Below are 11838 nucleotides of genomic sequence, written 5' to 3' on the forward strand. Positions count from 1 at the left end.
CCGGCTTCCCTGCTCTGATACCTGGGAGCTCTGCTGCACTCAGGCACCCCCGGTCTTTCTGTGACCCCGAGGGTCCTGAGACCACACTGTCCCACGAGGTTTCCACCCCCCGCTTAGCCACTGGAGCGACGTCCCTCAGCGGAGCAGACTTCTAAAAGTTCCGATTCTGTGCTCCGAGGCTCTATCACTTGCCAGAAGCGGCCGATGGAGGCCCCTCCCCCGCCGTCTATCCTTCCGAATATCGCCTCGGATTCACTTCTCCGCACGTCCTACCTTCCAGAAAGTGGTCGCTTTTCTGTTCAGAGAGTTGCTGCTCTTCTTTTCTTCGATCTCCTGTTGAGTTTGTAGGTGTTCAGAATGGTTTGATGCCTATCCAGCTGAATTCCTGAGACCAGACGAAATTTAGGTCTCCTACTCCTCTGCCATCCTGCTCCGCCAGCAATAGAGTATTTTGAAATTAAGGTATATACATTGCTTATTTTAGATATAATGCTATTGAACACTTAATAGACTATGGTATAGTGTAAACATAATTTTTATATGCACTGGGAAACCAAAAAATTTATTTAACTTGCTTTATTGTGATACTTGCTTTATTGTAGTTGTGTAGAACTGAACCTACAACATCTTCAAGGTATGCCTATATTCTTTTTCCATCCTTTACTTTTACACCATCCCTTTAATTTTAATTTGAGTCTTTATATTTAAGGTGGGTTTAAGGTGCCTACCTCTGTCCTTTTTTTGGTGTATTTAGACCACATTTACAATGATTATTGATATTATTGATATTAGTTTCAGGTGTAAAACATAGTAATGCAACAATTCTATACATTACTCAGTGCTCATTAAGATAAGTGTACTCTTGATCCCCTTCACCTATTTCACCCATCCCCCCACCCACCTCTCCTCTGGTAACCATCAGTTTGTTCTCTATAGTTAGGAGTCTGTTTTTTGGTTTGTTTCTTTGATGTTAACTATACTGAAATTGAAATTTAATTTTTTCCTAAAAATGATACAGTAAAAAAGTGATTATTGATATACTTGAATATGTAAACATCTCTAATGTTTGTAACTGTTTTCTATTTGTTGTATTTGTTCTTTATTTCCTTTTTTCTTCCCCTCTTTTTTCTGCCTTCTCTGGTTGTAATTGAACATTTTACATTACATTTTATATGATTTAATTTCTTCTCTCTTAAAACATTATTTATCCCTTTAAAAAACAGTGATTTAGACTGTACAACTAAGTCCACTTTCAACCTAATCTATGTTGAATTAATTTACATCTAATCTAAGTCCACTTTCAGATAGCACTATCCCACTGTCATGTAGAAGTTGGTGTACCTTAGAGCATTTCCTCCTCCCTCCCATCCCTTATAACATTGCTGTCATTCATTTCATTTATCCATATGCTAAAATCACACAGTACATTGTTACTAGTATCACTTTAAACAGTTTCAGATTAATTAATAATGATAAATTATTATATTTTACTTTTATTTATTTTCTACAATATTCTTCTTACCTATTTATGTGCATCCAAATTTCTGTCCTATATGGTTTTATTTCTTGAGTAACTTCTTCAAAATTCCTTGCAGGGAAGGTCTGCTGGCAATAAATTCCCTCAGTTTCTTGTGTGTCCAAGAAAGTCTTTATTTTTCCTTTACTTTTGAAAGATAACTTTGCTGGATATAAAAAATTCTGTGTTCGTGTATTTGTTTTTCTTTTGGCCCTCTAAATTGTTCACTCTCTTCTTGATTGCAAGGTGTCTGATGACAAGTCTGCTGTGATTCTTATCCTTGTTCCTGTATAGATAAGATAACTTCTGTATCACACCAACATCACTGCTAGCTTCCTTCAAGATTTTCTCTTTGTCTTTGGTTTTCTACATTTTAAGTATGATATGTTTAGATGTACATTCTTGGGATACTTATTCTGGTTAGATAAGACATTTGTACTTCTTGGAACTGTGACTCAGTGTTTGTTATTAATTTTGGAAAGTTCTCAGCCATTAATATTTCAAATATTTCTTCTGCCCTGTTTTTTTTCTTATTCTGTTATTCTGAGTAAGTGTATCTTACACCTTTTGGCATTACCTCATTGTTTTTGGATATTCTGCTTTTCTTTTTCTTTTTGTGTTTCAATTTGGGAAATTTCTATTGACATATTTTTAAGCTAATTAATTCTTTCCTTGGTTGTGTCCATTCTACTGATTCTTAATTTCTGAGTTTTTATTTAGAGCATTTCTTTTTGTTTCTTTATTAAAGTTTCCATCTTTCTACCTCTGATACTGATCTCTTTTTGAATGTTGTCTACTTTTTTCCTTACAGCCTGTTACATATTAGTCATAGTTATCTTAAATATTCTGCCTAATAATTAAAGAATCTGTGTCATATCTGAGTCTGGTTCTGATGCTTTCTTTGTCTATTCAGACCATGTTTTCTTCCTGCCTTTAATTAGTGTACATTGCAATGTTTTGTTGAACGTGGGAAATAATGTATCAGATAGCAGCAATGGAGATAAATAGGTCTTCGGTGTGAGGTTTTATGTTTATCTGGCCAGGAGTTGGGCTGCATTTAACATTTTCTGTAGTAGTAGGTGCCAGAGGCTTCAAATTCCTCTTGTCCTTGTGTTTCCCTCTCCTGTTGTCTTTAGGTGTCCCTAAGACTTACTCCTTAAGTAAGCTCTGTGTGTTGCAGTTCTTTCTGTTGTAATCCACTGTTATTATACTGGAGCCCTATTGGTGTAGTGCTAAGGTACGAAGGGGAAGTGTTCTATGGCCTTATGATTACATTTCAGTCTCTTATTGGACCTGTGTTATTGGGATATGACTTTCACAAGCATTGTTTGTTTGTTTGTTTTAGCTTTTTTTAAAACTCCCTTATGTGAAACAAAGTCTTGAGGGGACTGGAGTTGAATAAATGCCTTACCCCTGCAAGTGGGATAAAGCTCTGGTAAAGTTTTTTCCTCTGAAGAACAGGCCTTTGTTGTGAAAATGCTCTAGGTGCATCTTAAAATGTTTATTTTTCCTCTACCTTGCCAGAGCTGCAAGGGGGATTTTTTTTGACTTTCCAATATGAGAAAATGATGGAATTCTTGGAGATAAACTCTATAAGATTATGGGTTTCCTTACTAAAACCGATGCTCCAACTCACACTAATACACATTCAGATTCCAGCAATTTGTCAAAATTACCATTTAAGTGTTCTTACAAGTTTATGGCTCTAATGATTGCTGCTCTAGATCTGGGTGGTGATTCTGTAGATTCACCTGTTTTTCCAGATTTTGGTGTAGTGGTTTGCCCTGAAATGTCAATTCTCTGATGGCTCCAAGAAAAGTCATTTATATTCAGTTTGGCTTTTTTTGTTGTTAGGACAAGATTGATGTTAGATCTGAAAGTAGAGGTCTGGGAAAATATTTTAAGTGTGTGTGTTGGCCCATAAAACAAACTTATGTGATAAACATTATTGCCATGACAATTTTCTAGATGAAGAAATTGAGGCTCAGAAATGTTAAAGAATTTGTCCAAGATCATTCAGTAAGTAGTGGAGCTTGAATTTGAACTCAGCTCTGACTCTGATAGCTAGGACATAGGCACACGTAGCTAATAAATGAGTCAGAAAGTGATGAGAATCATAAGGGGACAGGGAAAGTATTATGACACTGTGGAGCATGAAGCTGTCACTTCAGGATGGGGGAAGGAAATTTTATTAGATGAGGTAGAAGTTAGGTGGGTTTTGAGGTATTTAAACACAGGGGAGACCAGAACAGAAACTTTGAACTCTGGAGGCAGGGAATGATGATATCCAGACTTTAAGATTACCTTACATGAATGTCCCATAATTTCTAGCCTGACCATTGCTTATCCTACTTCTCTGTGATAAGAAACAAGTAAGGTCATTCAGAGCCTGATGGAAGTGAAAGGTTATTGGCCATTCTCCTTCACTGGGCTAAAATTATATGTCAGGCATCTGGGATTTGATTAGTTTTATTATCTTCAGAGGCTCCACCTTGGGAAATTGTTAAGGAGAGTGGAAGACTCAATGCCAGAAAGGCCCTATCCTTCTAAGAGTGGCCTATGTCCTCTCAACATGGAAAGGCCAAGAAGAGAAAATGACTGCCAGTGAATTACATCTTGAACGGACTAGAAACTGTAACAACTGCCACTTCTACTCACTCCCCTCAGGATAGCCTTTCATGCCAAAACCTTCTTTATTTTGCTTTCTAACCATGTTCCTGGCACTCCCTAACCTGCAGAAATGCTGATGACAATCCCATCCCATATAATCCTGGAAACAGAATTGATTCTTAGTTCTTTCTTGGGATTGAAAAATTCCCTCTTCTTGTCCAAAAAAGAACCCATGAAAGACTTGTACACTGAAAACTAAAAGACACTGATGAAAAAAGTTGAAGAAGACATATAAATAAATAAATAAATAAATACATTAATTAATTAATTAAAATGGAAAGATATTCCATGCCCATGAATTGGAAAATTTAATATTGTTAAAATGGTCGTACTACCCAAAGCTACCTACAGATTTAATGCAAGTTCTATCAAAATTACAATGGCAATTTCACAGAAACAGAAAAAATCTTAAAATCTGTGTGGAACCACAAAAGACCCAAATAGCCAAAGCAAACTTGAGAAGGAACAAAGCAGGAGGCATCACACTCTCTGATTTTAAGCTATATTACAAAGCTATAATAATCAAAACAATATATTATTGGCATAAAAACAGATACATATATCAATGGAACAGAATAGAGAGCCTAGCAATAAGCCCACACATATATGTTTAATTAATTTATGACAAAGGAACCAAGAATATACAAATGGGAAAGGACAGTCTCTTTAATAAATGGTGTTGAGAAAACTGGACAGCTACATGCAAAAGAATGAAACTGGACCACTATCTTACACCACTCACAAAAAATTAAGTACTTGAATGTAAGGTCTGAAACTATAAAACTCCTAGAAGAAAATATAGGCAGTAAGCTCATTGACCTCAGTCTTGGTAATGCTTTTTTTTTGGATCTGACTCCAAAAGCAAAGGCAACAAAAGGGAAAATAAATGAGACTACATCAAACTAAAAACATTCTGCACAAAAAGAAAATCAACAAAATGAAAAGGCAACCTACAGAAAGAAAGAAAGAAAGAAAGAAAGAAAGAAAGAAAGAAAGAGAAAAAGAATTGGGGAGGATGTGGAGAAAGGAAAACCTTGCACACTTAAAAATTCCCTTGTGTTGGTGCTGACATAAATTGGCTCAGCAACTATGGGAAAAAGCACAAAGGTTCTTTGAAAACTTAAAAATAGAATTGCCATATGATCCAGCAACTTCTCTTCTGGATATTTATCCAAAGAAAAACGAAAACACTAGCTCAAAAAGATATGTTCACCCCCATGTTTGTTGCAGCATTATTTACAATAGCCAAGATATGGAAACAACCTAAGTGTCCATCAACAGATGAATGGAAAAGCAATACAATGGAATATTATTCAGTCATATAAAGAATGAAATCTTGCCATTTGCATTAACATGGATGCACTTAGAGCATTATGCTAAGTAAAATAAGTCAGGCAGAGAAAGACAAATACTGTATGATCTCACTTATATGTGGAATCTAAAAAATAAAAAAAAAAAGCTCATAGATACAGAGAACAAACTGGTGGTTGCCAGAGGCCATGGAGAGGGGAGTCATGAAATTCTTGAAGGCGGTCAAAAGGTACAAACTCCCATTATTAAATAACTAAGTCATAAGGATGTAATATGCAGCCTGATAAGTATAGTTAATGTATTGCATATTTGAAAGTTGCCAATACAATAGATCTTTAAAGTCCTCATAACAAGAGAAAAGTTTTATAACTATGTTTGGTGAAGGATACTAACTAGATTTATTGTGATCATTTCACAATACATACAAATATCGAGTCATTATATGGTACACCTGAAACTATTTTAATGTCATATGTCAATATACCTCATTTAGAAAAAAAGAATTTATGCTCTGGGAACCAGGCAGACACAGGAAGTGCTAGAGGGCCCTGTATGGTTTATTCATACTTGTCAATGGCACACCAGGGTGAGTGGAGACTAGAGGCAAACACTGAGGACCAAAGATGGAAACCCCAATTTACCAATCCCAGAAGGTCTTGTTCTTTTCTCCTCTTAGGTGTGTTTCTGAAGAAAAGACTCCCTGAAGAACCTTCTTACACTGTTGGTGGGAATGCAAACTGGTGCAGCCACTCTGGAAAATAGTTGGAGGTTCCTCAGAAAGTTAAAAATAGAGCTACCTTATGACCCAGCAATTGCACTATTTATCCTAAGAATACAAACATAGTGATTTGAAGGGGCACCTGCACCCCAATGTTTATAGCAGCAATGTCTACAATAGCCAAAATGTGGAAATAGCCCATATGTCCATTGACAGATGAATGGATAAAGAAGAAGTGGTATATATATATTAGAATATTAGCCATCAAAAAGAATGAAATCTTGCCATTTGCAGGGACATGGATGAACTAGAGGGTATTATGCTAAGCGAAATAAGTCAGTTAGAGAAAGACAAATACCATATGATTTCACTCATATGTGGAATTAAAGAAACAAAACAGATGAACATAGGAGAAGAGAAGGAAAAATAAAATAAGACAAAAACAGAAAGGGAAACAAACCATAAGAGACTCTTAACTATAGGAAACCAACTGAGGGTTGCTGGAGGGGAGGTGGATCGAGGTGTGGGGTGATTGGGTGATGTGCATTTAAAAAGGGCACTTGATGTAATGAGCACTGGGTGTTTATGCAACTGATGAATCAATAAACTCTACCTCTGAAACTAATAATACACTATATGGTAATTAATTGATTTTAAATTAAAAAAGACTCCCTGAATACACTCATTGTCTTGGTGGGGAGGCTAGGACTACCTAAAATGCACCAGATCTAGTGTACAAATAAAATCAGAAGATTCTACAGTTAACAAAGATGGTTGCTACCTTTATTTGAGAAGTACTGAATCCCAAAAGCCTCTGCTCAAAGTTGTTACCCCCAGTGAACTACCTGTCTCTGGCCATCTCCTCTGTTTAAGGCAGCGGCTTTAAACATTTTTTACCCATTGATCCATAGTAAGGAAGACATTTTATTGTAGGAACCAGTAAATGCTTTCACTTGCATGTGTATTTGTGTGTATATTCATATATATTTTCATGTATATATGGATTATAGTTTTTATATGTCAAAAATTGGTAAACATTGGCAATTTCATATTGTTCAACCAAATATAAAAACAAGTTTCACTAAACAATAAGTATCCTTAGTATGTGAAATCACTGTGATATTTTCTATTTTGTTCTATGTAATTTTCAAGACATGTCAGTTGTTACCCACTAAATTGATTTCATAATTACTAGTTTGTTGTGACTCACAGTTTGAAAAACACTGGTTTAACGCGTTATCTACTAAAGGCTCTTCTTAAAATACAGGAATTTTCCTTGGGATAGATAATGCCATAGGTTAAGGCCAGAGGTTCCTCCAGAGAATGTGCTGATGAGAGAAGGGAGAGAGGGAGAAAAGAGAAAGGAAAGGGTTAGAGGCTCTTGACCTAAAGTCTTGGGCTTCTTCCTGCCAAGAAGAATCGTGGCAATACATGGCTTATTCCCATAGGCATATCTAGCCTAGCCCCATAGGCCAGAACTGGCACTAAGTACTCACAAGGATTTGTGTCCTAGCACATGAGCCAATGGTCAAGATTTAATCAGACTCCTCTTGGATTCTGTAAATGGGGATCAGCCCTAGTCTGTTTGACATGCCTTGTCATCAGCAACCTATTCTGCTGCTGACAGCTCCTGTCGACAGAACCAGTGTCCGGTTACATGCTCATCCTAGCTAAGACAAGGACAGGGAAGAGGAATGCAGCCCACATGCATAACTGTCCCTCAAGCCAGCTCTCTGGTTTGTACAAGGAAGAGATGGCTTATGGACTAATGGGAGCAGCTATAGACAACAGGCTCTCAGGATTTTTCTTCGTTTTTTTTTTAAAGATTTATTTATCTATTTGAGGGGGGGGAGGGGCAGAGGGAGAGACTCTTCAAGCAGACTCCCCCAGCTGAGCAGGGAAGCCAATGAGGGGCTCGATCCCACGACCCATGACATCATCATATGAGCAGAAACCAAGAGGCAGACGCTCAACTGACTGAGCCATCCAGGGTCCCCTCAGGATTTTTCTTATTAGACCCTACCTGGATTCCAATTTCTGCCTCCCTTCTCTAAGAACAGTTAGGACCTTCTGACCTGACCAATAAGCTCAGACTGTTTTGAACTGAGGCTTTAGTACCAGCCCAAAATAAGTGCTACTTGTCTTCCTTTTGTTACTGCTATGATGCTATCTTGGGGCCCCTAATCTGACATTTAATTTCCTATCTGGGTCACCTACCTTGTGCCTCCAGCCTAGGATCAGGGATCATTCAGTGATTATGAACCTGAGCAGGTAGCAGGTTGCTCAGTGATTATGACCCTGATTAGGCAACATGTTTTTAAGGACTGGATTCAGGGGATCTGAACTCATCTCTGAGTAGCTGGGCTCCTGGGTTGCTATGAAGTTCTCTTACCCAGCCACAGAAGGTTGAGTGAAATAGATAAGCATCTACCGGAGGCTTGGTACTGGGACCTTCAAAGAAGAGCGACTGATCAATCAGGGCTCTTCTGGTGGGTGGTTCTTAGAACAATACCCAAAATCCAACAGTTTCCATTTAACTATTCTGTAATTGCCTCAGGAAAACTTCCCCCTGCTGAAATACCTCAAATACCAAAGCCTGTGGCCTTTAGATAAGAACCATGAGATTCTGGGGAAACCTTCCATTTTTCTTCCAGCCAAAGCAAAGGACTTGAAGCCCTATTCCTTGTGTGAGAGTCTAGGTAGCTCTCCTCCAAGAAAGGCTAGACTGGCGCCTGATGAACTTCTCTACCTATACCCATCTTCTTGGTGGTGGTACTCAAGGCCACATTGTAGGGTTGTACCATTTATGCCTTACAATTGTCCTGCTTATCAAATGGCTGCTCATAGTGCTGCACTCACCAGAAGGCACACCGTTGTGTACTGGGTCTGCCCAAAGAAGATTTTTTTCTAATTCATACTGCATAGCCTAGGGCAACACTGATGACTCCAGAACTTCTCTTGAAAGAAATATTTAAGAAGTTTCTCTGGACTGGTCAGAGTTCCAAAAAGAGAGGCCTCTGTGAACTAGGTCTTCCCTTCTCACTCACTTTAACCATCTGGTACTCTCTACTTCAAGGCTCCAAGTCTTACCTATATGATGATCTATCCTTAATTCAGTTCTTCAGCCCTAACTTCACTCCTGAACTTCAGACAGGTATGATCCAACTATCTACCTACCATCTCCACCTGGAGAATACACAGACACCTCAGAGTACATTCCAAACCACCTCCCTGTCAATATTCCCTATCTGCACTGGACATTTTCTACTTGCTTGTCCAGATGCACTCTCCATTCTTCCCCTACACTGCTCTGTTTCCTGCAACTCTGACATATACCTCCTTATTGCCTTTCCTGATTCTCCTTTCTTCTCATATGCAGGTCAGAATCCATGATCCTTTTCTCTCAGCTTCCATAGCACTCTGGATATGAGATGAGCAGTTTGTGTATGTGACTGTCTCCTCTCCTAGAAAGTGATCCCTTTGACAGTAGGGATCATGCTATGTTCATTCTGTAGCTCCAGTACCTATCAGAGGGTCTCCCACATAGTAAGTATCCAAGTAATTGATTAAAGTTGATTTTTTCCCCTATTTTTTCTTTTGTTTTTTGGTATGTATGTGAGCACATATGTGCTAATAAAGATGGAGGAGTGGGGAATCAGTGTACTGAGGATCACAACAAATGAGGAGAAAAAGTTTAAAGCTAAGGGTACAGAATGAAGAAAGTGCTAAAGAAATAAGAAAAGGGCAGAAAGGAATTGAATTTTAAGGAGCACCTATTGTATGCCAGGCTTCTTAGTCTCTGAGAAGTTGAGTTAACTTTCCCAGAATCACAAGACTAATAAGCCCGGGGAGAAAGTTGAAGAGAGCAGTAAAGGACACAAAAGGTTTAGGTGAACTATGAAAATACAGAAAGGAAGGAGAGGAGTCAGTGGTTGGAATGGCAAAAAGTACAGTTTTGGGGTTACTTATTTGTAACCCAACAAGTAGTAGGAGCAAGCTGGAGTAGCCAGGTAATTTATTAAACACTCAAATTACTGGCAACTATTGTCCAACAATCCTGATTCAGTAGCAAAGGATGGAGCTGGGAACATAATATTTTATAGGTGCCTCACATTATGCTAATGCAAAGGATTCATAAACCACACTTTGAGAGACCCTGAGGTAGGCAGCAGGGTCCACTGAAGATTGAGTTGGTTTGTTTTTTTAAAGATTTTATTTATTTATTTGACAGAAAGATAAAGAGCATAAGTAGGCAGAGCGTCAGGCAGAGGGAGAGGGAGAGGGAGAAGCAGGCTCTCCGCTGAGCAAGGAACCCGACGTGGGGCTCGATCCCAGGACCCTAGGATCATGACATGAGCCTAAGGCAGACACTTAACCAACTGAGCCACCCAGATGCCCTGAAGATTGAGTTTTTTAAACTTACCAAAGAATAAAATCTCAGAGATGAAAGTGGCAAGAATCACTTCTTCAACATCCCTGCCAAAGGGCCTTCTAGTCCCTGTTCTTACACCATAATGTGAGACCATCCCCACATTACAAGGAAGTCTACCCAGTCTATTGCTAGACTGACAACTTAAATCATTAGAAAACTCTTTCTTTAAAAAAAAAAGAAAATTCTTTCTTAAACTGAATCTAAATTGGCATCTCCAAAGCTCTCACTCATTGGCACTGTCTCTGCTTTTTGAAGTAGTGCACGTCAACTCTCTCTGTCATGGGCTAGATAGGCAGGTAGCCCCAAAGGATAGGTAATGAGGGTACATTGGGAATAGCTGCTGTGGGACTACAGAATTAAACTAAAATTCTCTCTATGAAGTTCCATCCAAAAAGTAGAAATATCTCAAGAAAGCCCAACCATTCTGTAGATTTCATGTGGTAGAAAGAGCTCAGCAGATTTCACATGGTGGAAAAAGTTCAGGGGTCATGGATACATATGTCTGACCCAGTGAATTCTATATGGAAGATAGTATTCCAGGAAAAGGGTGTGATTTTTCTGCTCCCACCTCTAATACCCTAGGCAAACCTATAGGATCTGGTTTACAGGGTTTCCTGGGGGTTGGGTGGGCAGAGATTCTTGGAAAGGAGTATGGGAAGAGAGGATTCTCAGAAAGAACTGTTTTATTTTCTTTCCAAGTTTTTATTTAAATTCCTGTTAGTTAACATACAGTGCAATATTAGTTTCAGGGGTAGAATTTAGTGATTCATCACTTACATACAACACCCAGTGCTCATCACAACAAGTGCCCTACTTAATCCCCATCACCTATTTAACCCATTCCCCCTCACCCACCTCCCCTCTGGTAACCATCAGTTTGTCTTCTATAGTTAAGAGTATGTTTCTTGGTTTGCCTCTCTTTCCCCTCCATGTTCACTTGTTTTATTTCTTAAATTCTACATGTAAGTCTCAGAAGGAACTCCTGAGCAGCGCTCCTTCCTGACTTTTGATGCCTCCAAATTTCCCCAAAGAGATCTTTTCATCAGCTGTGATCACAGCATATTGAGTTAGGCAGTTCTATTTAAGATGAATTTTAGCAATATAATAATATATATATTATATACAATGAAAGAAATATAATAATAGCCAACATTTATTAAGCATTTTTTGTGAGCCAAGAGTATTCTACAT

This window comes from Leptonychotes weddellii, chromosome X (assembly GCF_054177405.1).
Source record: "Leptonychotes weddellii isolate Sample4059 chromosome X, ASM5417740v2, whole genome shotgun sequence".
In the NCBI taxonomy this organism is placed as follows: domain Eukaryota; kingdom Metazoa; phylum Chordata; class Mammalia; order Carnivora; family Phocidae; genus Leptonychotes; species Leptonychotes weddellii.